Here is a 25,150-nt window from a genome sequence, read left to right as displayed (position 1 = left end):
TATTATTACTGTGCTTAGCAATGTGACGCAATGAAGATTCAACATATCATAATTCAGTTGTTAAAAATTTATCGAACTAGTTGAAACCGATCGAAAAGAATTTACTCTAATTATTCAAATTATTTTTTACTCGATCTTTGCAAATTACTACTGCCGATTTGAAAAATTCAGAAAAATCTTTCGTTTTGAAATTTTATTTTAAATACGCAGGAATCGTAACCGATTATTGAGTTTTGCGGCAATATGCTAGATTTCAATGACATTTGAAATCTGTGTACACTTCACTTCGATAACATTGCTGATTGGGAGCATTTGTCAACTTTTTGAGAGCTCACTGTCAGTCTGTGATCGATTTCAAAAATCAGTGAAAATCTGTGTCATTTTTTAATTCTGTGCACAATATTGAGGCTGTGAACCATTTCACGGTTAATTTTAACTTTTGGTTAAAATCTGACACTTGAGTGGTTATTTGGTGTCGAGTAGTTAAATTTGACTAAAACTGTGGCCCATTTCAAAATTTGACGGACGGAAAGTTATTTGGGTTTATTTTCCACTGGAAATAATTTCAACTAAAGAACTAGTATTAGAATTTTCATTGCGAGATTTTTTTAGGTGTTGGAAAATAACTATCGATCTGTCAAAAATAACCATGCTCTCGAGCAGGGTTATTTTTGACTACATCAAATTAACCACTCGAGTGTCAGATTTCAACGAAAAGTTAAAATTAACCGCGAAATGGTTCACAGCCTGAGAAGAGGCGTTTCTGTGCGATTATGCTTGTTTATTATATTGTTTTTTTTTTCAAAATACAAGAAAATCGAATTTCAACTTAAATATTGGTTTTTTAAATCAACTACCTATATCTTTTGAAGAAAACAGAATGTTTTGAAGAGTTAGAAAATTCTTCTTCTATGGCTGATCTAACGTTGTGTTTCACGTGTGCGAGGACTATACCTCTGCTCGAAAGCATGATTATTTTTGACAGATCGATGGTTGTTTTCCGACACTGAAAAAAATCTGACAAAGAAAATTCCAGAAGAAGTTGAGCCAAAAGTAATGCCCGATATCGTTCCTAAGTTGACCCGATAACATTGATGCGTTTCACATGTTTGAGGAATGACGCGTTTGATGCAAATGGTGCAAAATTTTCCGATGACGAACTTTATCGGTTCGATAGTATCTCAGTATTTTTAACTGGATCTTCCTCAAGGTTATTAGTCCAACCTGAAACCTGAATGTCACAACTTATTTTGGGGAAGAGCTGGAGGTTGATATTAGCATTCTATAAGCGAGAAAGCTATTTACAGCAAGTGAAAGAAACAGCGCCAAAATAGAAGCCGAATCCCGCTTTTATTGTGACAGGATCCTTTTGTTTAGCAGTAAGTAAGTTTCTCGCATTTTACATTCTAATATCTGCCCAACCTTTCCTGTTCGCTCTTCGGTAACAACCATAGTAACAATGTGAATTGATGAATAATATCGGGACTATTGTAAATCTACTCGCATTTACTCGCAGTCGCAGACACTGATACTGCTCACTTGTGTCGGCAAAATAATAACTTGACAGTTGTCAAGCCGGCAAATTTCGGCAAAAACTAACACATATTTTAAATTTTCGGCAAACGCATTTTCTAGCTTCGGGATAATCGTAAAAAAGTTGCATTTTGTCGAAAAATCAGAAAATATACTTAACGAATCTCGGAAAACATACTATTGATTACTGAGCAATCAGCAAAATTGTATGTTGCAGATCGGTCTCGGCATTTTACTTCACCGAGCTCGAGAATTGGGTTAATCATGATTGACAATGCTTAGTTTACAGTGGTTTACAGTGGTAACAAATATCTGAATGCGATTTTTTGAATTTTGGCCGGTAATTCCAACGAAAGTCTGGAAAAAACGCCGCAATTGTTTCCGGCAGGCGTAGTGGTTATTAACGGTTCTGCTTTCATTGCACACTTAAAACCGTTTCTCGAGCTCGGCATAATGAAATGCCGAATTAGATCGGCAACACAACATTTTACTGATCATTCAGTAATCCACATACTCTTTTCCGAAAATCGTTAAAGTAATATGCTGATATCTCGGTAAAGCGCGTTCGTTTGCCGAAGTTTGGCATAGTATTATAACGAACTTGTCAGTAAACAACAAATCTACCGAGATCAGCAAAACTGTATGCCGAGATTTCGAACAGTGAGTTAGCTTTTACTGAAACTCGGTGAGACACTTATCATCTAATGTATCTTTGACGTCGCCACGTCGCTTGTACGCGGTGGGCAGATTTCCCCCCAGACGGCAGACTATGTCTGCCAGCCATTTTTGCCGAAATTCTGCCAGTATTCCGGCAAAAGTCTGGCTACGATGCAACAACCGTTTCCGGCAGAGCATTTCGCCTAGCGGTTATTATCGGTTCTGTTTCTGTCGGATTCTTGGCATACAAGATTAGCAGAACCGTTTTGAATCGGTTCTACATTTTTAGCGTCTTGGTTTTATTTTTTCAATAAAAAGTACATATTAAAAGCAATAAGTTATTGCCCTTCATATATACTAATTATGGAAAATGTTATTGCCAATAGCATTGCTTTCTAACTACCAAACATACCCATGTTTCAATCTCATTTACCTCGTCTCAAGATTCGTTTTTTGTATGTACATGCGGGATTGACGAATATCAAATGAAAAAGAATTCCTCACAAGCGGGCATTAGCTTTTGTGATATAAAGTTCATACAATAACAAAGAAAAATCTTTACTTTTTTCGATTATTGATGACTCGGCAATTCAAGATTCCATCCTGATAAATTTTGCCGAGCTGACAGCAAAATTTCTGTTGACAAGTTCGGCAATAATTGACAGTTAACAAATTTTGGAATGCCAAGATTCTCAGTGGCTATACATTTTGTCGAGAGGATTACCGAGCACTCGGCTGTGCAAATCTCGGCATTTTTTTTGCCGAGATTCAGCAAGAAAATTTAAGGCTGTGGATTTTTGCCATACAAGACTGGCAGAACCGCTTTGAAACGGTTCAATCGGATTTTTTCCAATAATGTTCGCACATAAATAGTGGAGGAATGGCGAAGTTTCAAAACATCATTTAGGGGTTAGCCAAATTTTGTGCTAGGGCACATAACCGTTTACATTATTTTTACGTTTCGTCTTTGACTCATCAGTGCAGAGCAGTTCAAATTGAAATGCTTAGTGCTAAACTCGGCTGTAACTGTACTGTAGCAGAAACTTTACGTCTGCTTAGCGGTTCAAATTGAACTTCGGAATTGAGTTAGAAGATGCGGACTGAATTGTCAATTCGTCTTCTTCTTCTTTTCCGATTTTACACGTTTTCGTGCTGATTTTCAGTTTATTTTTAAATGAAAACATTATATAACTGAATATACAAATTTAAATCTTCATGTTTTTCGGATATACAGAACTAGTAAACAACCAGTTCTTCTTAGAATCCCAACATAAATTGTTGAAATTCGCTGGAAATTAACAAAACGGCCTACCTTAGTCAGCATCACCCATTCCTCTAGCTGGAGTGTAGTGAAATAGCTTAAGTCGCCTAAATTTTACACTAACACATTCATAAAATAAGCGAATTAGGCTCTCTGACAGCTCACTTACAACCACAAATGCAAATGAGATTGGTTTGTTTTCATCAGGAAACGAATGCATTAAACGGTCGACGTCCAGATTGGTTTATTAATTTTATTTAGTCGAATATTGCTCACGTATCCGACGATAAAAAGTTCCGTGAACTTGACGTAGTGTCTTTTCATATGAATTGCTTACAATTAATGTTGTTGTTCCGTAATCGTTCCATTCAGGTGATAGCCGCTTGATGCTGCGTGTGAATCGCTTTTACATATTGTTTTGTTTTCATCAGGAAACGTGTTGGCCACCCATTTTTCAGTAGGGCACCCGTTCATTTTTCACCGGGCATAGAAACCTCAATATTCAATGACATTTATAAATTCACTGTCAATCGGGTTGATCGAGCAGCCAACTCAGGCGAAAATTCTAGCACTGAACCGATTGAGCACTGAAAAATCATGCAGTCGAGTAAGAATTCATTGCTCATCCCGTCATTTCGATAATGTGGGGAATACCGCAGATGCATGCTGATTTGTTTTCCAAGGTTGTTGCAAACTTCTGAAATTTTCAAAAGACTCTACCGCAAAAATTACATTTAGCTACGGCATATTCTTGAGTTATTATTTTCAGAAAATGCAGGAGCAGTTGGAGAAAACAACTGTCAATTCGGCTGTAGAAAACTTGTTTATTAACAAGTTTTCTACAGCCGAATTACCAATCATTACCATCATCAGCAAATTTCCATGGTGGAGAGAAACAATCCCAAAAAACCTCAGACACGGTCAAATCCTTGAGTAAACATTATGACGTAAACTTTTTTGAATTTGCTGTCAAAATACAATTGCATTAAAAGATAATAGGATATCCACGGGAAATATCAATCTACCGTCTATGTTCCTAATTTGATATAGACCGATTAGAGAAACTCGATTGTCACATTCAAGGAAAACTCTAGATACTTTCGAAACATTTTCCTTGTAAGCTTAATGTATTTATGGAATGAATGCTTCCGTAATATAAAAAAAAAACAATTATATTTTCCTCAATGTTGGTCAAAAAAAAAACGTTGATAATCTCTTTATCGCTGCATTGGTTACTATAGAAGTAATAATTTTTAATGTTCATCAAACTTTCGCCGTTCAACAAATGTGATACTGAAATTATGCAATAGCATCCGCAGACGGAACTTCTGTATACTTTTTTTTTTAAATTGTGACGTTAAATTTTCGGTGAAGAGCTTGTAGTCTGTCTTATCATTTTTGCACCAAAACACATGATGCCCAACGAGGGGACGTAGCACCGACCGAAATTAATCTATACTCTAATGAGGCAGATTAGAGGGAAAGACGGAGTGACGGTTTGTATGACGCTGGTCGAATGTTCTCTTCTCGAGGCTTATCAAGTTCGATGGACCACGGTTCAGTTGTTTACGTTTACGGTAAGAGACCGAAAGGTGCCTGAACCATTAGAAAAGTAAATATAGTAGAGTGTACCCCCTCGGTGTTCTTGAGGCAAGTCTTCGTATTATATTCTTTTTTTTTGTGTGGAATTTGACCTTCTTTTTCGGCAGATTTCGCAGCTGATTCGTAGCGTACAAAACCGTTGCATGGCTAGTATTCCTGGTCGGGACTCGAACATACAACAACTTACGCTTTCCGATTCAATCTAAATAGATTCGATATTTAAGAGGTTCAAGATGTGTCATGAGTAATATATTGAATATAGGAGCCAGCGAGAAAATGCTTTAGCGAGCAATTCCCAAGCCAAATGAACTATTTTATGCTTAGTTCAGCTACAAAATTTATTTGGAATATGACAATATTCTTACTTAGAATTTCCACCGTTCGTTATGTACACAACAAGTTACTTTCTATATGTAAGTTTACCGTACACGCGTGTTTTGATGAGCCGAAAGAATCCACAGAGGAAAACATTCGACCGGATGAAGTGTTCTAGATAGCAAACGATTGCTGTCATGGAAAATAGAAATTGGGGATTTTTTTTGCAAATGATTTTTTGAGCTGGTATCACTGACCAGAATTGGCTATCAGCTCAACCTTCGAAACCAAAGCTCTATATGTTTGGCCACTCAGAAGCAACGTTCAAATTCCAAGAAAAATAATGACCGACCTAGGATCATCAAAACAACTCATTTTTCAGAAACAATATACGATTCGGTGTTTGGTTACTGTAGACGAATGTTTAATTTGAATTGAAGTTCTTTTTCTTTATAGCTATCAATCAATCATGTTAACTTAGTCTCAAATTTTCATCATGGTCAATGAGTATTAAAGTATTGAAATGAACATAAAATACTGATAATTTCAAAACAGAGGGATAAATATTTATATTGGCTATGCGTACCAATCAAATTATACACTTTTAAAACTGATAAATTGTCGAATCAAAACGCTCAATACGAAAGTTTGTTGATTGCTCTGAAATCGATATACTCTGTTCTGAGATTAGTTAACATTGTTTACTGATATTTCAGTAAGCCGCATTTCTATAATATTTGGTATAATAAGTTGCTGCGCTTATCAGTAAATTTACCGAAATCAGCCAATGCGTTTACCGAGATTTCTAAACGCAGGATAGTTTTTGCCGACGATTGACATTTTATGTCACTTCTGAATTTTGCGTTGCATTGCATCTCGATGCACATGGTTTTGTAAACTCAAATAATATACAAACGGGTCGACAATTGATATTTTCCCCTATATGTCAGAAATAGAAGAAGGATTGATGAAATAAGTTTCATCCGAATTCTTTTCTACTCTCATTTATCGATGAATCAATAATTCATGAATTACGTTCTGTAGGTCGAAAAAAAGATCTCGATAATGACTGGAATTTGTCAAATTTGGGATTGCCGATTATTTATGTATTTTGCGAAACGTTTGCCGAGCACTCTTAGAAGAAGCAGTGGTTTGCTTGTTTGATTCGTGTGGACAGTCGGCTCAAAAATAAAAACTGAATAAAAGTAATAACTTCGGAAAAACTGATTAATATTTTATCCGGTTTTTGTAACGAAAGAATGTTTGTTTGATTCGAACAAATAAAAAGTTTTTACAACGACTATTGCGTTTAGTCGTAGAAGTGAATTTCGAAAACACAAATTTTATTTTTACCGCTAGTTTGACATTTTGTGCCCCCGGATGCATTTCTCGCCAGGGAAAAAAGAATTGTTTAAATAATAATGAAAGATGCTCTTCCATAAATCTTGTTTCAATTTAATTTGTTAAATGTCAAAACGGTCATAAATATGGTCATCGTCTCCTTTTAAAAGCGATGAAGAAAAATGCTGACTTCGCCATTCAATAGTATTTTTTTCCAATTTAACTGGGATGTTATGGCATTTGTTTGAAAGGAACGTTATTATTCCGTAATTTTCAAGACCGAAATATTTACAATCACGTATAGTTTAAGACTCAGTTGGCTTACTAACAAGCACTTAATCACTGCCGTCAGCATATTTCCAAACCCCTTTGAACGTAACAATAATAAAATGGAGTCACTTTTATTCTATTCGGTAGCGTTGTTATCTTCTCTGATTTGTCATTTTTATATTTAGAATTAATAAAATTCAGTCCCATGTTACAATTTTCGACAACCAATAGAAAACGCAATGTAACACTTCTGTGCATAATTGTTGTATAAAGATCATTTAACATTTTTAAATGAAAAATTGAATGAGCTTCTTGAGTTTGAAATTTCGTTTTTTTAACATTGTCCTAGAGTTAAGACAAAGTGTCAGTTTGTTTTGTACAGAAACCGTAAATATGTGTAACTTATGGAGTATAGAAAACGGTAAAGGCATTAAGTAAAATAAACGATTCAATTCATAACTAACTGAAAATTCTAAGTTTTCACAATATTTTAAGGAATCCGATTTTCCTTTATGCGATTTTTCAGATTGAACTTTAATTCTACTTAAAATTTTGTTGAGTTACCAATAGTCCAATGTTCAAGGTGAAAATCATAACTCAAATCAGTCACGTAACTCTAGTTTACTGTGAACGAATTTGCAGAAGAATATGACTCAATTAAAGTGCATGAAAAAAAATCCTCTATTAATCCATCCCATATTTTCATAAATATAATTAAGAAATTTTTCAAAAATTTTCATTGAATCTTGAATAAAAACAAAAATGTTCATTTCGGCATAAAATAGCAACACCTCTTCAATTTATAAACAGCATTAAACGACGGTTTGAAAGTTTAAGGCCTCACCACCTCATAATTACGAAATCGGATAAAAGTTTCAGAATAAGGGTTTCAAACCTGAAGGGTTTCATATTGTCGCTGCAGCACTAATCTGCAAATCGCTGGACAGTCCAGCGCAGCGACGTTGCGAGCGACGTCAGTTGAACTGCCATTTCCTATACATCAACTGATAGAATCATGTTACTTTATACATATTTTGTTGTCTTGTTTATGAACCACGTGCTTTAAATAAGTGTATACATTGTCTTGCCTCCACTATCGAAGCACATAACGATGGAAAATCACTTTCTGTATGCGCTTTAAGTTGATAATGTATGTTTGGGAATCAATGGGTTTGACACTAAACGTTATAAGAGAGTGAATATCGCATGACAGTCTACATATCATTGGTGCACAGTGAACTTCCGATTTTTTTCTGCATGCACAATACTTGACAGCTAAGTAAGTGTCAGCGCGAACATCCATCAGCATTCGGCGCAGCAACCCACATTATCGAAATGACGGAATGAGAAATGAATTCTTACTCGACTGCATGATTTTTCAGTGCTAGAATTTTCGCCTGAGTTGGCTGCTCGATCAACCCGATTGACAGTGAATTTATAAATGTCATTGAATATTCGCTCATTTTATGAATGTGTTAGTGTAAAATTTAGGCGACTTAAGCCATTTAACTACACTCCAGCTAGAGGAATGGATGATGCTGACTAAGGTAGGCCGTTTTGTTAATTTCCAGCGAATTTCAACAGTTTATGTTCGGATTCTAATTTGTATACACCCAAACCTCCATTTACGAGCCTTATATATGTATGTATGTATGCTTACACACTCACTCGTTTGCGTATATGTGTACATATTTATACATATAAATGATCGCTTTTACTTCACCAATATTTATATGTATTAAGAAATACAAATATATGCACACATGCGTACATATTTATTCATATATATGGAGGTTTGGGTGTATTCAGTTATGTAATGTTTCCATTTAAAAATAAACTGAAAATCAGCACGATAACGTGCAAAATCGAAAAAGAAGAAGAAGACGAATTGACAACTCAGTCCGCATCTTCTCACTCAATTCCGACAGATTTCCGAATCAACCGTTTGTAGGCGAAGTTCATTCGGAATCGGTTGTTGCACTGGAGTTGGAGTCGATTCGGACTTCCACATGATTTCCACATGGAATTCCGAACGAAAATTTCTCGCCGATTCGGAATTGATTCGGATCTGATAATGTTGGAAACCTTGACTATGAACGAGAACAAACAGCGACTGACATCGACCTCCCACTTGTACGTGGCGGGCAGATTCCCCCCAGACGGCTGGCTATGTCTGCCAGCCATTTTTGCTGGAATTTCGAGTAGCGGTTATTAACGGTTCTGTTTCTGTCAGATGCTTGGCATACAAGATTGGCAGAATCGTTTTGAATCGGTACTACATTTTTAGCGTCTCAGTTTCATTTTTTCATTAAGAAGTACATATGAATGGCAATAAATTATTGCCCTTCATAAATACTAATTATGGAAAATGTTATTGTCAATAACAGTGCTTTCTCACTACCAAACATACCTATATTTCAATCTCATTTACCTCGTCTCAAGATTCGTTCTTTGTATTTATCTGTGGGATTCACGAATATCAAATGAAGTCGAATAAAAAAAAGAAAAAAGAAGGAAGAAAGAAATAAACAAGAGACGTACGGCGACGCAATTTCGCCTGGACAATTTTGACAGCAGCCGGAATGCAGCCAGCCTTTTTGACGGTTGCCAGAATTCCTCACAAGCGGGCTCTTTCAACTACAAGTCGCTGAGGGTATATTCAGCAATGTTCTAGTTCTAGATGCATAATTTATGACAGTTTTAAAATTTTCTTCTAGAATTTATAACAAAATAAACTGGCAGCCCCAGCAGCGTTTTATCTGTGTTTCAAATTTAATTTTTCAAAAGGGCGTGTAAGCAAGTGACAGTTTCTCTTTGTTTACTTTCTCTTCTATTAATTACCAAGCGGTTTCCACGTTTATCACTCAACTATTTGCATTAAATGATACCCGAAACTTTCGACTTTCAAACAGAATAGTGATATCAAAGAAAATCTTTTTAATCACATCACAATAATCGAAAAAGAGAGTGATTAAAGAGAAACTGTCACTTGCTTATACGCCCTTTTGAAAAATTAGCCGAGATATAGAAAAACCCCTCTCGCCGGATGTGTCATCGTCACGGCACTTTACTTCCGATCATGACTCGTAGTAGAAGTCACATTTTAATGTTAAAATATTTTAGTTGTTTCAAGTAAAGTATATTTGTTTGTTGTGAATCCACCTCGTTTCACATCACAACACAAATATATGTTGGTTGTTTCAAATAAACATTTGTTGAATCAAACCAGAATTGTTAAAAGCGTCTTGAGACAAGGTTAATGAGATTGAAATATGGATATTTTGAGAGATGAAGAATTATGTTATGTTATTTTCCCTCATATACACTAGCAAAGTCTTGACATTACATTCCTTTCGTGGAATTTGGCCTTTCTGTTTCAACAGACTACGCAGCTGATTCTTAGCGTACAGAATCATTGCATGGCTAGTACTATGGATCCTACTGACACTAAGAATCATTCCAGGTCGGGGCTCGAACATACGACAGCTGGCTTGTCAGACCAGCGTCCTATGCATTGAACAGCCAACCCGGGACATACATACTTCTTAAGGTAAAAAAGTCGGGTGGGCAATGTCGCCAACATAACTGGATGACGATGATACGAATAAAACTGGCATGCATTTTACACACTTCCGAATATTGTTAATGGTACGTAAGTTGATTGATAGTGTGAATTTTGCTAACTCAATGTTTCACTTGCAGAATTATAACGGTGAAAGGCGGAGACGTTAAAAATGCTATGTTCAAATTCATTTACAAATTCATTCAAGTTAGAAAAACCCCTCAACAAATCGTTCGTGGACAGCTAGGATTTCTAAATTTGAGTTATGAATTGATAATAATCAAATCTAACATTTCAGAATGTTTGTTTTTTGGATGTCGTCATTAAATTTTTCCAACCGATTTTCTCAGTGTAGGACTCGATTCAGATTTTTTGTCAGAAATTCGACTGATTAGGTGTACCTACCTAGCAAATGTTTGCGGTATTTTCCGTTTATTGAGTGCAATTGAAAAATATGTAGTGTGGCTTCGCCACATAGTTTTTGTTCGTAAGCTGTCCGACTTCGCTACCGCTCGCTTGGACCCAACTAAACCAAAGAAACCTAGCTTTGAGTAGACCGGGCGAACGAGGCCGTTACAGGTTTATACGTGAGGGGCCGCCGCTTCTGATGGTAGGTCGGCGTCTTATTCAGCTGGCGTCGCCTCGGCGGCTATGTGCCGTCGAGTCCTCTTGGTTTCGGTTATGTGACTGCGTCGCATCAATTATTCAGTAGACATCAAAACAAAACAAAAATTTCGGCGAAACGACTTATTCGGCCTTGGGCGAAGTGACCCGTTCCCCTTCAATCGAACTACCTGCTGGGTTGTGGTTAATCACATCTTAGTATATTTTACTGAGAACGGGTACGACCACTTTTGTTGATTGAATTAAAAGAAAATTAAATTAAAAACTTTTTTGGTCATTTGCTCCTTTAAAATATTTATTTCATGTTAACGGCCAACGTTTCGAAGATTTATTCCTTTATGTTCAGGGCAAAAAGACTACAAATACATTTCGTGAAGTAGGTTGCAACATTAACAACAACCGATACGGAGACGACTAATCTACAACAAAATTGATGCCATCCTAGTCAGTGATGTCCATCTCCTCTGTGTGACGAAGAGCAAGTAAAATTTCTCCCCTCGCACTGACAACTTCAACGAGAGCTCTTCTCTTTCACATATATACACCACTGTTGTATAAAGTGTGCACGCATCATGAGTGCGTTTGTTTATTTCCTTTTACCTCTTCCACTGAATCGCACCAAAGTGCTAGAGCATTAGCTAATAAATTCTCTGAGGTGGATGCAGATACTTTCACAGAGGTGTACACGCCGGTGAGCACTCTGGTGTATGGTTTGCGTAGAAGAAGCGTGAGGCACGCAAAATCAGCAAAATAAAACAATTTATCGTTTAATTTTCAATTTTCATTGCAAATTTTTCATAGCAAGGCTAGATCTACTCTCTATTAATTGAAGTTCACAGAAGTGTTCGCTCGCCATCACGCGCCAGTGGTCACTTGGGTGTATTTAGACGAGAGCGCGTGAGAGCGATTCATGCGAAGAGAATGTGTTTCACTCGCGCCAGCTGCTTTAACCACAAGCACACACTCAAATGCTGTCTATTCGACACTGAGAAGAAGTGCGCTTTCATCTTTGTGCGATGCTTCGTTTTTTGCATCCTCGGTGTGGACAAGAATCTGACGCCAGCGTGTATCACTCTGGTGAAATGCCATCTCTGATCCTAGTATAGTTAAATTGATAATACAGTTCTTTAAAATGGATAAAATGTAGAAGTTAGAGTACAGCCTCTGAGAAAACCTTTTTCATTTTCGAAATTCCATGTCATAATTTAACGTTGTTCAATTTCGTTGGGCTTTTATTGGTAGCAGAGCAAAGTTAAGGACGAATTTACGTCATAACGAAAGAAATGATGTAAATCTTTCTGGGTCTTGGCTCGAAACTGCATAGCAAAGCCTGTGCAGGTGGCAACCCTCTCAGCAGGCCGTTCTATTTTGTTGGTCTTTGAGCGCTTGTTGAACGACATATTGCACGAAATATTCGTTCAATTTGCTGGAACGGTTTGTTGTTGTTTTTTCTCTTGCAAAAATAGTGTGAAAATTAAGTGTTACCTTTACATAGAAAGAAAATTTGTTATTATTCTACATGAAGTAGAAGTATTGTGCAGTTATGTATTGTTAGTTTAAACAAATAAGTGGAAAAAACTTCAGAAATTCTGCAGTAAAACTAGTCCAACGGGGCTCCTACTCCTCATGTTAAAAATGGCTCAACAATGGACCTCTGTCTGCCGGGTTTGTTGAACGAAAAAAGTGGCATTTGGTTCAACGGTCTGTTTCAAAATCGGCAAACGAAGGTCCCGTCTTGGCCTCCCGTTGAACGATTGATTGGACTTTCATTGGACCAATGACCCAACGTATTGGATCAATGAAGGACCACCGTTGAACGTTTTTTTTTCTAAGAGGGGAGAGACACTTGAACCAAATAGTTTTAAATGTTGACCCGCATAGCGTTTTGGCTACCTGGGCAGCCATGGCCACCAGGCGGCTACCAAAATTGATTCAGTGACGGTTGTCAAATCCAATTTGACAAAATAAAGTCGCCTGTATCTAAGTTAGCCGAGCGTTTTCATCTTCTCACCTTCGCTGAAAATGTCAAAGATTTCAATGTGGAAAAATCCTGGTGGATACGGTTGTATCGTTTGAGTTGTACAGGGTGATTTTTTAAGAGCTTGAGAACTTTTTTAAACAATAAAACGCATAAAATTTGCAAAATCTCATCGGTTCTTTATTTTAAACGTTAGATTGGTACATGACATTTACTTTTTGAAGATAATTTCATTTAAATGTTGACCGCGGCTGCGTCTTAGGTGGTCCATTCGGAAAGTCCAATTTTAGGCAACTTTTTCGAGCATTTCGGCCGGAATAGCCCGAATTTCTTCGGAAATGTTGTCTTCCAAAGCTGGAATAGTTACTGGCTTATTTCTGTAGACTTTAGACTTGACGTAGCCCCACAAAAAATAGTCTAAAGGCGTCAAATCGCATGATCTTGGTGGCCAACTTACCGGTCCATTTCTTGAGATGAATTGTTCTCCGAAGTTTTCCCTCAAAATGGCCATAGAATCGCGAGCTGTGTGGCATGTAGCGCCATCTTGTTGAAACCACATGTCAACCAAGTTCAGTTCTTCCATTTTTGGCAACAAAAAGTTTGTTAGCATCGAACGATAGCGATCGCCATTCACTGTAACGTTGCGTCCAACAGCATCTTTGAAAAAATACGGTCCAATGATTCCACCAGCGTACAAACCACACCAAACAGTGCATTTTTCGGGATGCATGGGCAGTTCTTGAACGGCTTCTGGTTGCTCTTCACTCCAAATGCGGCAATTTTGCTTATTTACGTAGCCATTCAACCAGAAATGAGCCTCATCGCTGAACAAAATTTGTCGATAAAAAAGCGGATTTTCCGAATGGACCACCTAAGACGCAGCCGCGGTCAACATTTAAATGAAATTATCTTCAAAAAGTAAATGTCATGTACCAATCTAACGTTTAAAATAAAGAACCGATGAGATTTTGCAAATTTTATGCGTTTTATTGTTTAAAAAAGTTCTCAAGCTCTTAAAAAATCACCCTGTATATCCGGCAGCGGTGAGGCAGTCGGTCACCAGAATGTCTGCCAGTCATATTTTCCCAGCTGGCAACGTTTAGTCAGCCATCTGGCAGCCATGCGTATGCGGGCGAATATTGCAATCACAGCCTACTTTATTGACCATATTATTTGTTGTAATAATGTAAATTCAACATGGTCGCCGAAATACGAATTTTCGACATTCAGACGGCAAATACTTTTGCGGTAGCTTCGTCAATAGAATTTATGAATCATCAAAATTACGTCACAATTCAACTGCATTGTTTCGCCGGAGATCGATATTAGTTATAATATAATATAGGTAGTCGGTTTTCACTCTTCAAAAAAGTTTCATCATGAAAAGTTTACTTTGTAAACCGTTACGGCTGTTCAATTGTGGAGCTTCTAATTGATTGGAATATTCAATATGACATGACTATTTTGTGTAAACTGAAAATTCAAATAAGACAAATTTGTTAAAATTAAAAATTAATTAGACTAAATCATAAAGAATGCGAAAACGGTTTCACTTTCAAAACTGTGCATAGAAATGTTCGTATGGCCATCAGGTCTTCCTGACGCGACGACGACATGATTTTTGCTACTGCAAACACGTGCTTACATCAAACTTCCTGAACGGTTACACGATTTCTGTTGCAGGAGAAACCCCAATCATTACATCACTTAATCATATCACATAAAAAATTACCACATCGTCGAATGCTTTTCTCCGCATTTCGAAATGTCCTTGTAATAAAGATGGCCGGTTCGGCAACCAGACAGCCTGATTTTTCAATGGCAGCCATTTCGCAATCTTATGACGAACTTTTTTCAAATGTCAACCAATATTACCCCCAAAAAGCAGAGATCGGATTAATTTAGATGAACAGTATTAAATTTCCTTTGTAACGACAGCACACAGATTTGCCCGCCGAGTGGAATAGAGTACTTTCGAGAATTTCTTTCCATCCACATGGCAGACATTTTCCAATTTTCCGTGTCTGTGTCCGGTGTTGAGTTATCGGCTCTTGCACGCTGCTGATTCATGCCGCTGATTCAGCAGTGAAGAGAATTTAAATTTAGAAAAAGCACATTTTCTGCCGCTATTCCACATGTATTATCTGTAGCACGAAAAGTGTGGTTAACACTTACGGTTTTTCCCGATCCGGCTACCGGCGAACACGCACAAAAGTAGAGTTTTTCTCCAAATTTTCACCTGCACCACCAATGGCTGCTGTTTTCCACTAGCACAACTCTCTGGAAAAAAATTTCCACACGTCAGCACGGCCTGAGGAGAACCTTGGAATGATAGTGAAGTTGGGCTTCGATGAAGCTCGTACCGATGACCCACACGAACACTGGCAACTGGTTCGCCCTGTTCGTGCGACACCGGGTGGTCTCAACACTTCACTCGAACACCAAAACGTGTGGAAGGGAAAATCGAACCTCGAGCGGGCCTGGATTTTGTGAAAATTTCAGGAAAACTTACGCTTCGTAGGGAACTTTTTAATGTCTTGGGATAGTCACAAAACTTTCTGCCACTGTCCTGAATTACCAGATTAGTCTTCCAGCGGTGAGTTTCCACAAATTTTCACAAAATTTTCAGGAGCCAAGTGAAAAACGTTCCACTTACCACGGGCACAAAGAAATGAAAGGCCGAATTTCGCACGATTTTGCACATGCGCGACGATTCTTCGCGTCGACCAGTAACGGCGTCGCGGCAGAATCCGCCGTGAGCGAGAGAGGATGAACCACGGTTACCGTCGTCGATCCGTGCACTCTGACCGTGCTGGTCCTTGAAAGCCACACCGCACTCCACCGTGCCCCGTGTCCTGTCCATAGGCTGTCGTGTCGCTCTTCCCCGTCCCAGCAGAATGGTCCTAGAGAAATCGGGCATTCACTGCCGGCCGGCAATCCCCTTCCACCCACGTGCCGGCTGGAATCAGAGCTGGTAACCCAGCAAAAGTACCCGGTAAAGGCGCACCCGGGAAAAAATAATCAATATCGTGCCTGCTTCGGAATTACACTCACCGTCACAAAAACAGGTTCATCGAGCCGGTCGATCGTTGCACTGAATCCAGCACTGTTGGAATGGGATCAAGCTGAAATCGGGTTGGCTTCGCCGGATTTACACATTGGGGTTATTTTTCGACAAATATCAATCCCAAAAATGTTCATAGTTGCTAGCTGATCATACCTAATACTACTCATAAAATAAATAAAATTTTCTCTATTTTACGATTCATTCAAAAATTTCCAAACACACGTTAGATAAGGTATTCGGAAAAGTAACTCAGAAGGCATTCGAGTGGCAAATAAGAATCAAACGCTAACGAGTGAGGTGCTAATTTGGTGGTGCATTTTCTCCTTCTGATACATAAAGAGAGAGAGAGAAAGAACGGATGCTGTATGTGAGATAATAGCAGCTCCTAATTTTCACACACATATGTGACGGATGGTAACAGTCGTGAAAAGTCAAAACGTCGACAGAACAGAGACAGTTCATTTTCCGCACATGCCATTTTTTCCCTCACTGTGTTTGGGTTGATGAAGGTTAGGGAAGATTGCGGCCCGGGCGGAAGAATTGAGAAGGAAGAGGAAGGAAAAATTGTGGACACATAAGAAGAGTGGGATAATAAAAATGAACAGTGAAGGAAATCGTCCGTGAATGCTGTTTGGTTGGTATGAAGTTGGTTAACATAAAAACGATATTTTTCACAGACAGTCGGTGCTGAACTTTCGTTTGCTTCGCACACGAATCGATTTTGGATTCTGAAATTTCTGAAAATCGGTTCTATACTTCGAAATTATAAATATTCAATGTGTGGACAAGGTTTCGTTTTATTCTCGTAAAGACGTAAAAACCTGGTTTAATCCACCTAGTGGTGTAATCAATCATCCTATCATATATAACTCTGTGGTATTCTTCAAAATATTTTTTTCGATTCTTGAAAGAATAACCGAAATCGATTTGTTTGATCTGATAAATTTAGGAGATTTAGAATTTTTTTTAACACACTTTACCCTATATTTCCGGATCCGGATGAAATTCAGGAATTCCGTATAAAATCGCAGGACCTTTCATTTGAGCTTAAGTCGGTTGCACCATCTTTGAGAAAAGTTAGAACACATATTTTCATTTTTTGCCTATATCTCCGGAACCGGAAGTCAGATCCAAATGAAATTCAGGAATTTAGTATGGGACCTGAAGAGCTTTCATTTGAATCTAAATTTGTGAAAGTGGATTTAGCCATCTCCGATAGAAGTTAGTGCACTTATTTCCACATTTTTTTGCACATTCTACCCCATAACTCCGAAACCAGAAGTCGAATCCAAATAATATTCAGGAATTTGAAATGGGACCACAAGACCTTTCATTTGAATCTGAGTTTGTGAAAATCGGTTCAACCATCTCCGAGAAAATAGGGGCTGGAGTCCACTAGGAGATTGATAGTACCTATTAGCTCTCTCCGGACAGTACCAGCCTAGATGCCGTGTGGAATCCGGCGGAAAAAATGAACCAAGAATAGATCCACTGGGTTTCTGCTTCCATGTCGTAAAAGGCGACAATTGCAGGAGTTTCTTTTTCCTTTCAGTTATCAGATATTTTCAATGATTCACTTCTGATTACTCTATTTTACTAAATTATCTCTTCATTCAACCTATCAATTTCCGTCTAGCTTCGGAGAAAAGATTTATTTGGAATGTTTTCTTCTTCCATGTTATTGATTGTTATTCAGGATTATAAATTGAATGATAAAAATCAACTATTGCGCAAATCCGTTGATATTACAAAGTTAATAACAGAGACAACATATATCGGTATATTGAATACATAGTAAAAAAAACTTGATATTAATATTTCATACAATAAATTAATATTTTTCTCGGTAGCCGGCTGCCCAGATCAACCAATATAACCAATTAAAAATTTTAATAAATAATTAAAATAATAAAGCGGAAATAATACAGAATCACGCGTGAAATCTGTTGACCTTTATTTGGTGATTTAAAATGACTTTATAACAACCGTTTAGAATATGTCAATGAAATGAATCAACTATTTTGTCTAAATCCTATTCACTCGTTTATTTTGTATCACGTAATTTCATTTACCCGATAGTATTGCAAATTTTTCTTCAGTTTCCTCGAAAAAGAGCTGTGAATCAAGATTTCCCGGGACTTCAATATAGGATATTGTTGAAACGTTCACTCGGGAAGTCAGTGAGTTTAGTGGTGCATCCGAGCATCTTGAAATCGGAACATACAGTCGCGCGCGAACAATACCAATACACTGAAGTCTTTTTTTATGCGAATTTACGTACCGCATAAAAAAACCGCATAACTCTGAAAATTCGCATAAAAAAACCGCATAACTCTGAAACTTCGCGTAAAAAAAACCGCATAACTCTGAAACTTTGCATAAAAAAGACCGCAGAAGGGTAAACCGCATAACTCTGAAAATTCGCATAAAAAAAAACCGCATAACTCTGAAACTTCGCATAAAAAAAACCGCATAACTCTGAAAATTCGCATAAAAAAGTCGCGTAAAAAAAACCGCATAAAAAAGACCGCATAAAAAAAGACCTCAGTGTACTGAAATTTTTACTAACAAATATCCTTCTCCCGTGACACTTGTGGAGTGCGCAGTAGTATATACGGCCTCTAGTAACAACAAGTGTTGGACTAACATCCCTTCCCATTCCTTAGACGATCTACGTTCGGGCCTGGCCGGCGCCGGTACTGATCAATGAATTCTTAAATTTCCAGAAGATGTACATTGAAGGATGATTTACCAGTCCAAGGTCGGATCATCTAGAAACTCCCTGTACAATTTCAGCTAATCCCGATCAGTAACGGAGTAGCAACCAGGGGTGGTCGCTCAAGCTCAAGCTCAAGCTCGGTTCAACCATCTCCGAGAAAAGTTAATGCAAAAAAAACGTTACATACACACATACATGAACACACACAGCCATTTTGCGTACTCGACGAACTGAATCGAATGGTATATGACACTCGGCCCTCCGGGTCTTGGGTCAAAAATCGGTTTTCACAGTGATTGAACCAAAGATAAACTCAAGATTACAATGTCCCATACGATCCAACTAAAAATATCGGATCAGTAATCGTGAACCAGTGAACCTAGTAATAGTGTAATTTGGTTGACCCTTCGTTAATAAGCGTCGATAAACATTTGAATATGACGGTAAATTACCATAGTTACAATACATGTTTGAAATGAAGTAAACCTTTGTAAACATATCACACAAAATATTTTGTTACTTCCATTCACTTTAATGCTTCGTAAGATAAGATTATAACAAATTGAATTTGTTCTTAGTAATAATTTAATTGATTTTTCAAGTTCCAAGATTTACTCGTCATGCAGCAAAATACCAAGATTTCTTTCATATTGCAGATTAGGATTGGTACTATAGTGGTTTTCAGCTGGACATAGAATGCGACGGAATCGTCGCAGGATAGCGAAATAACCCACTTAGAAAAAAACGTTCAACGGTGGTCCTTCATTGGTCCAATACGTTGGATCATTGGTCCAATGAAAGTCCAATCAATCGTTCAACGGGAGGCAAACACGGGACCTTCGTTTGCCGATTTTGAAACAGACCGTTGAACCGAATGCCATTTTTTTCGTTCAACAAACCCGGCAGACAGAGGTCCATTGTTGAGCCATTTTTAACATGAGGAGTTGGAGCCCCGTTGGACTAGTTTTACTGCAGAATTTCTGAAGTTTTTTTCCACTTATTTGTTTAAACTAACAATACATACCTGCACAATACTTCTACTTCACGTAGAATAACAACAAATATTCTTTCTATGGAAAGGTAACACTTAATTTTCACACTATTTTTGCAAGAGAAAAAACAACAACAAACCGTTCCAGCAAATTGAACGAATATTTCGTGCAATATATCGTTCAACAAGCGCTCAAAAAGCAACAAAATTGAACGGTCTGCTGAGAGGGAATGAGCGTCAGAACCACTGATGCCAGGTTTGCAGATTGGTATGTAAATTTGCAATTTTGTTTGTTAGCAGTCTTTGCAATTAAGCCGACTTTTTTGCAGATTTTCGAAATTTTTATAAACAATTGTCCATTTTAATGACATTTGCTATTACTGTAGGGTTTTCGTTTGGTTTTTTCGCCATACTTCTAAATATTGAGGTCGAATAGGACCATTTCTAATACGCAGACGCCTAAAATTTCACCTGGCATCGCTGCCAGAAAATTAGACAGTTGTTTTAACCGCTTCGCTGTCTGTTGTATTGAAATTAACTAGCATTAGAGTCAAAAGAAAAATTAATCGGATGTTGGATTGAGGCCAATTGCATTTTCAACTAGTGAAATTCCTTAGCGACAATTGTTATTTCATTGTTCATCGAAAGCATCAACAAATGTATATCTGTCAAAGACGACGAGTAGACAAATAGCACAATCGAATAAAGCACGAGGTTTTGAAAACCAAGGCGTCGATTAATACAAAATATAAATGAAAAGGGAACATACTAAGCACAAAATAATCATTATGTACGATTCAGACGATCCGTCTTCTTTTGTCACAGTCAATCTCCGTCACCGGCACCGTCAACATTGATTACATGCATTCTTATGGAGCCATTCACACGTAACGTCACCGTCACGGAACGTCTTGACGGACGGAGCGTGTGAACGTTCCGGTAAAGAAAGTATTAAACTAATTTTGACGGAAGCTGACGTTCCGGTGGCAGTAACGGAAGGAGGCGGATCGTCTGAATCGTACATTATGTCAAATGAATAGCAAACGCTTAAAAAATCCGTGCTAGTTGTAGCCGTAATCTGCCACATACGCATTATTAATATGAATTCATTATGACTGAAGTTTTCTTAATAATAAATAAAAAATTAGTCATTGTAACAGTCAATTTAAAAAAATATTTTTTTCTGGCTTGTGGTCTCGGAGGGGTTGAATCGATGCGAATGTCAGTTTCGCGATCTTTGCGGCATTTTGTCGCTATCTTATCGCATCGCAATGTTTTCTAGCCGACAGTGCAAATCACTATACATAAACAAACATTGTTATAGTAACGACGCATGTAGCGATTCGACGCTTGTTGTTTTGTTTCAGATAATAATTGAACTACAACTGACGGTGAACCGAAATCAACGAGAGGTCGTATTTGAATAGTACATGAGAAAACATAGACTATTCCATTTTGAGTTTATCTTTGATTGAAAGGCAAAAAATATAAATGAATCAAAAAAATAAAGAAGATTAATGAATTTGTTACCGTTAGTACTTATTGTCTCTACTTCGAAGCAAATAGCGATAAAAAAATAAAAATAGTTCATCCATTGGCTCGCATTTTACGCAAAACACAGTGAAGTCCATGCAAAAAACAGTAAATGCATAACATTCCCGATCCAATAGGGATTTCGATATTTCTCCAGGCCAGAGAGCAATCGCCTTCATCAAATTCGTCTGATATTACTACCAGTCGTGGCGTCTCGTAATTCGGCATCCCGGGAAAACTTGTTGACAGCAAAAGCAGGCTATGGCAGGCGATTTCTATAAATATCAATTTGTAGTTATTGTACTCAATGGAAAGATAGTAGATTCTCACATCTTCCTTCTGGACTACTTCCAAAATATACTCCATTTCTTCCAGTGATCATCGGAAAACTTCTGCAAAATATTATAATAACTCCAAGCGAAAATTTAAAGCGTGAATGATAGTTGTCTTACCGAATTTCGGCAAAAGCTAACACATATTTCGAGATTTCGGAAAATGTATTTGCTAATTTCGGCGTAATCGTTATTCACTGATGAGTTCAGCAAAAAGTTATGCCAAAATTCGGCAAAGAGATCCACTTTGCCAAAAAATCAGTAAATATTTTAAATGAATCTTGGAAAACATAATAGGGTAACAGAGGTATTTTGGCCCACTTTAGGATCGATTTTATTTTGGCCCACTTTGTCTAAATATCCACCAAATGTTGTAATATCTTTGAAAAATCCTTCCGCAATAGGTAATTTAATGTTTTTAGCTTCAAACTAATGCAACATGGCTTACCTAAGATCGACTGAATCCATAAAGTTTGTTTGGTGGGCCAAAATATATGAAGTGGCCAAAATACCTCTGTTACCCTATTGATTACTGAATAATCAGCAAAATTGTGTGTTGCCGATCTGTCTCGGCAGCATGCTTTACCGAGCTCAAGAATTGGTTTTAAGTGTGTAGATGAGAACTCACAAATAAGTAAATAAAGTAAATACTTATCTTCTTTACTGACACATTTAAGTAATACAATGCAGAAATTTAAGCAGCATTTTGCTAGAATTTCAGTAATAACAATGTAACTAATGAACACTCAGGCATTCATTGCATTTACAGCAAACGATGTTTTACTGAATTGGATCAAATCATCTTGCTAAAACAAACTACGACAATTTAGGGAAAGGCGGATAATAGTACGCGGAACATATTAGTGCGCATCTCATTGTAAGCTTAGTTTATTGTCAACACAAGAAAACAAAATGTTTAACAAAACTCATTGTGTGTGCGAAAGAATAAGGAAAAACTCATTTATTTTTACAACTCGCACGTAATCTTTCGATGAAAACGTTTATCAGGCACAATTAATATAAGAATCGATAGAAAAATTAATTATCTAGAATCGTATGTTCTTCGAATTTCCGTTTTCTTCCCCGATCTTTCGCAATTTTGGGTAAAGCGCGTGAAACCCCGGGATAGGCAGCGAACTTCACCTGACCACGGCGAAGCGCTACCTTAACTTCATTCGGATACATTTCACCTTCCCTATTAACTTCCTGTTATTCTCTTAGCGTTTTTCGGTTGTGAAAAATTAGCTTTATATCGCTTATATCTTATACCGCTTTTGTTTTTGAACCTACACGCGGGCGACTCTGACTCCGAGTAAAACGAACACGTGGTACGCGCCCTAAACAACTACTCATAGAAAAAAGAAAAAAGAAACAAACTAGCATGGATGTCGTGGTGCGACCCGAGAAGATTTTCAAAGCAAAACTACGCGATTGGACTCCGATCTAGAGCCAAAGATAAACTCACGATAGAGTAGTCTGCGATTTCTTATGTAGCATTTGAATAGCCTTACCCCTCGATGAGCTCGGTTCACTGTCAGTTTCAGTCTTTTGAAGCAAAACAACAAGCGTCTGATCACTATGACAATGATTGTTTATGTTTGGAAAAATATCAATTTACAGTATGAACGATATTGAGCAATTTTGCCTTATATACAGTGATTGTCGCGTCAAATTTCAAATTAAAACCATGTCTTCTTAGAATCCGGAATAATAAAATCATCTGTATCTCGGTAACAAATAGACTTACAAATAATAATTAATACACCAAAACAAAGGTAATTCGCTGTACTTTAAAGAAAAAATACCGGTGCAAATCTTTTTTCTTCTTGGTTCCTCTCATCAAATGCTGCCCACCTCCGGTGGAGTCGACTTCCTTAGCACTATGCTTCGCTGCTGCATATCCCTTGCCAAATAATCAGTTTTTAGGCAAATTTTGCTATGAAAGCAAACTTAAACTTTCTCGTGCACTTACCAATTTTCACAAACTCAGATTTAATTGAAAGGTCTTATGGCCTCATATAATTTTCCCGAATATCATTTGGATCCGACTTCCGGTTCCGGAATTACAAGGAAATATGACCAAATTTATGAAAAAATGCGCATGCGGAAATTTCTCAACCGATTTTCACAGACTAAGAAGTAAATAAAACGCCTTAAGATTCCTAGAAAAGTGCTCGGAAAGTAGATTCAGATCCGACTCCCGGTTCCGAAATTACAGTTTATGAAAAAACTGCGCACTCAATTTTCTCGGAAACCTTCTTAACCGATTTTCACAAACTAAGAATAAAATAAAACGTCTTAAAATTCTTTAAAAAGTCCCCGGAAAGTTAATCCAGATCCGACTTTCGGTTCCGGTTTTACAGTGCGTTTAGTGAAAAATTTTCAATTTCATGAGTATTTTTTCACAAGCGATGGCAAAACGAAGTGTACATTTTTATAAAACTTACTGCTTAATTGATCTAGTTGACAGTTATTGTTAGTTAGTGAATATATAAAGCTACATTGGGACTACAAGTCCCTGGTTTCCGTCTCCTAAAGCACAGATAATAGTGAAGAAAAGCTCCAACAACGAAACTCTTTTTGATTTCTCATCAACGGTTAAAACGATTTTCACGAATCATGATTCAAATCAAAGCTCTCATTATCTTAAAAGATATTTTCATCCAGGTCCGACTTCCGGTTCCAAATGTATAGGGCGATGAGTGTCAAAACATTCAAATCGTCATTCAAAATGACGATGCAAAACTAGTACCCGTCGGTACGTGCGGCTTTGCTCCGTTCGCAACGTGCTTGGCTATCATTCGACACAGTTCATCGAGCTGTGCAATCTCTCTCTCTCTCTCACTCTCTCTTTCTCTCACACACACAAAATAAATAATATCATAGGCCTATACACACTTCAATTTTATTGCTGAATCACAGCAAAAAAAAAACCGAGATTTGCACAGCCGAGATAATTAAAATAATAATTACTGAGAATTTCGACAATACCAAATTTGTTAACTGTCAATAATTGTCGAATATGTCAGCAGCATTTTTGCATTGTTAGCTCGGCAAAAGCGGTTATGGTAGAATAATGATTACCTTAACCTTAACCGCTGGGTAGCATTATAAAAATCGCCACACGAAAATTTTTCAATTTCTTTGTATAGACGCCAAACAAAAACTAATCGTACGAAATGCGTCAAAATTTGACAGAATGTGTATAAAAGTGTAGCCAACGTTGAGAGAATAAAAGTTTACCGATTGGACTAGCGCGGAAATTTTAAAATGAAAATTCCGGTTCTTTTTTGATCATAAGGTATACATTATAGAGCGATAAAAAACAACGTGTTTTATCGGTTACCATCACATCTCCGGAACCA

The 25,150-nt window shown here is 37.4% G+C and overlaps 1 protein-coding gene across 2 annotated transcripts in view; it reads right to left on the bottom strand.

Moving 5' to 3' along the window:
- The window catches only part of LOC131432738 (elongation factor 1-alpha 2), a 40,965-nt gene extending 25,176 nt beyond the window's left edge, over positions 1-15,789 (bottom strand). Inside the window, exon 1 of one of the 2 annotated variants that reach the window (XM_058599223.1) lies at positions 15,656-15,789. The gene's annotated coding sequence lies outside the window, so the exon portion shown is untranslated. Of the gene's footprint in view, positions 1-15,318; positions 15,501-15,655 lie in introns of those variants that run through there. The other variant, XM_058599222.1, reaches the window with a different exon arrangement.
- Positions 15,790-25,150: the final 9,361 nt, after the last annotated feature.

The sequence above is a fragment of the Malaya genurostris genome, chromosome 2 (genome assembly GCF_030247185.1).
Source record: "Malaya genurostris strain Urasoe2022 chromosome 2, Malgen_1.1, whole genome shotgun sequence".
NCBI classification, from domain to species: Eukaryota; Metazoa; Arthropoda; class Insecta; order Diptera; family Culicidae; genus Malaya; species Malaya genurostris.
This window is presented reverse-complemented; position numbering and strand designations above follow the sequence as displayed.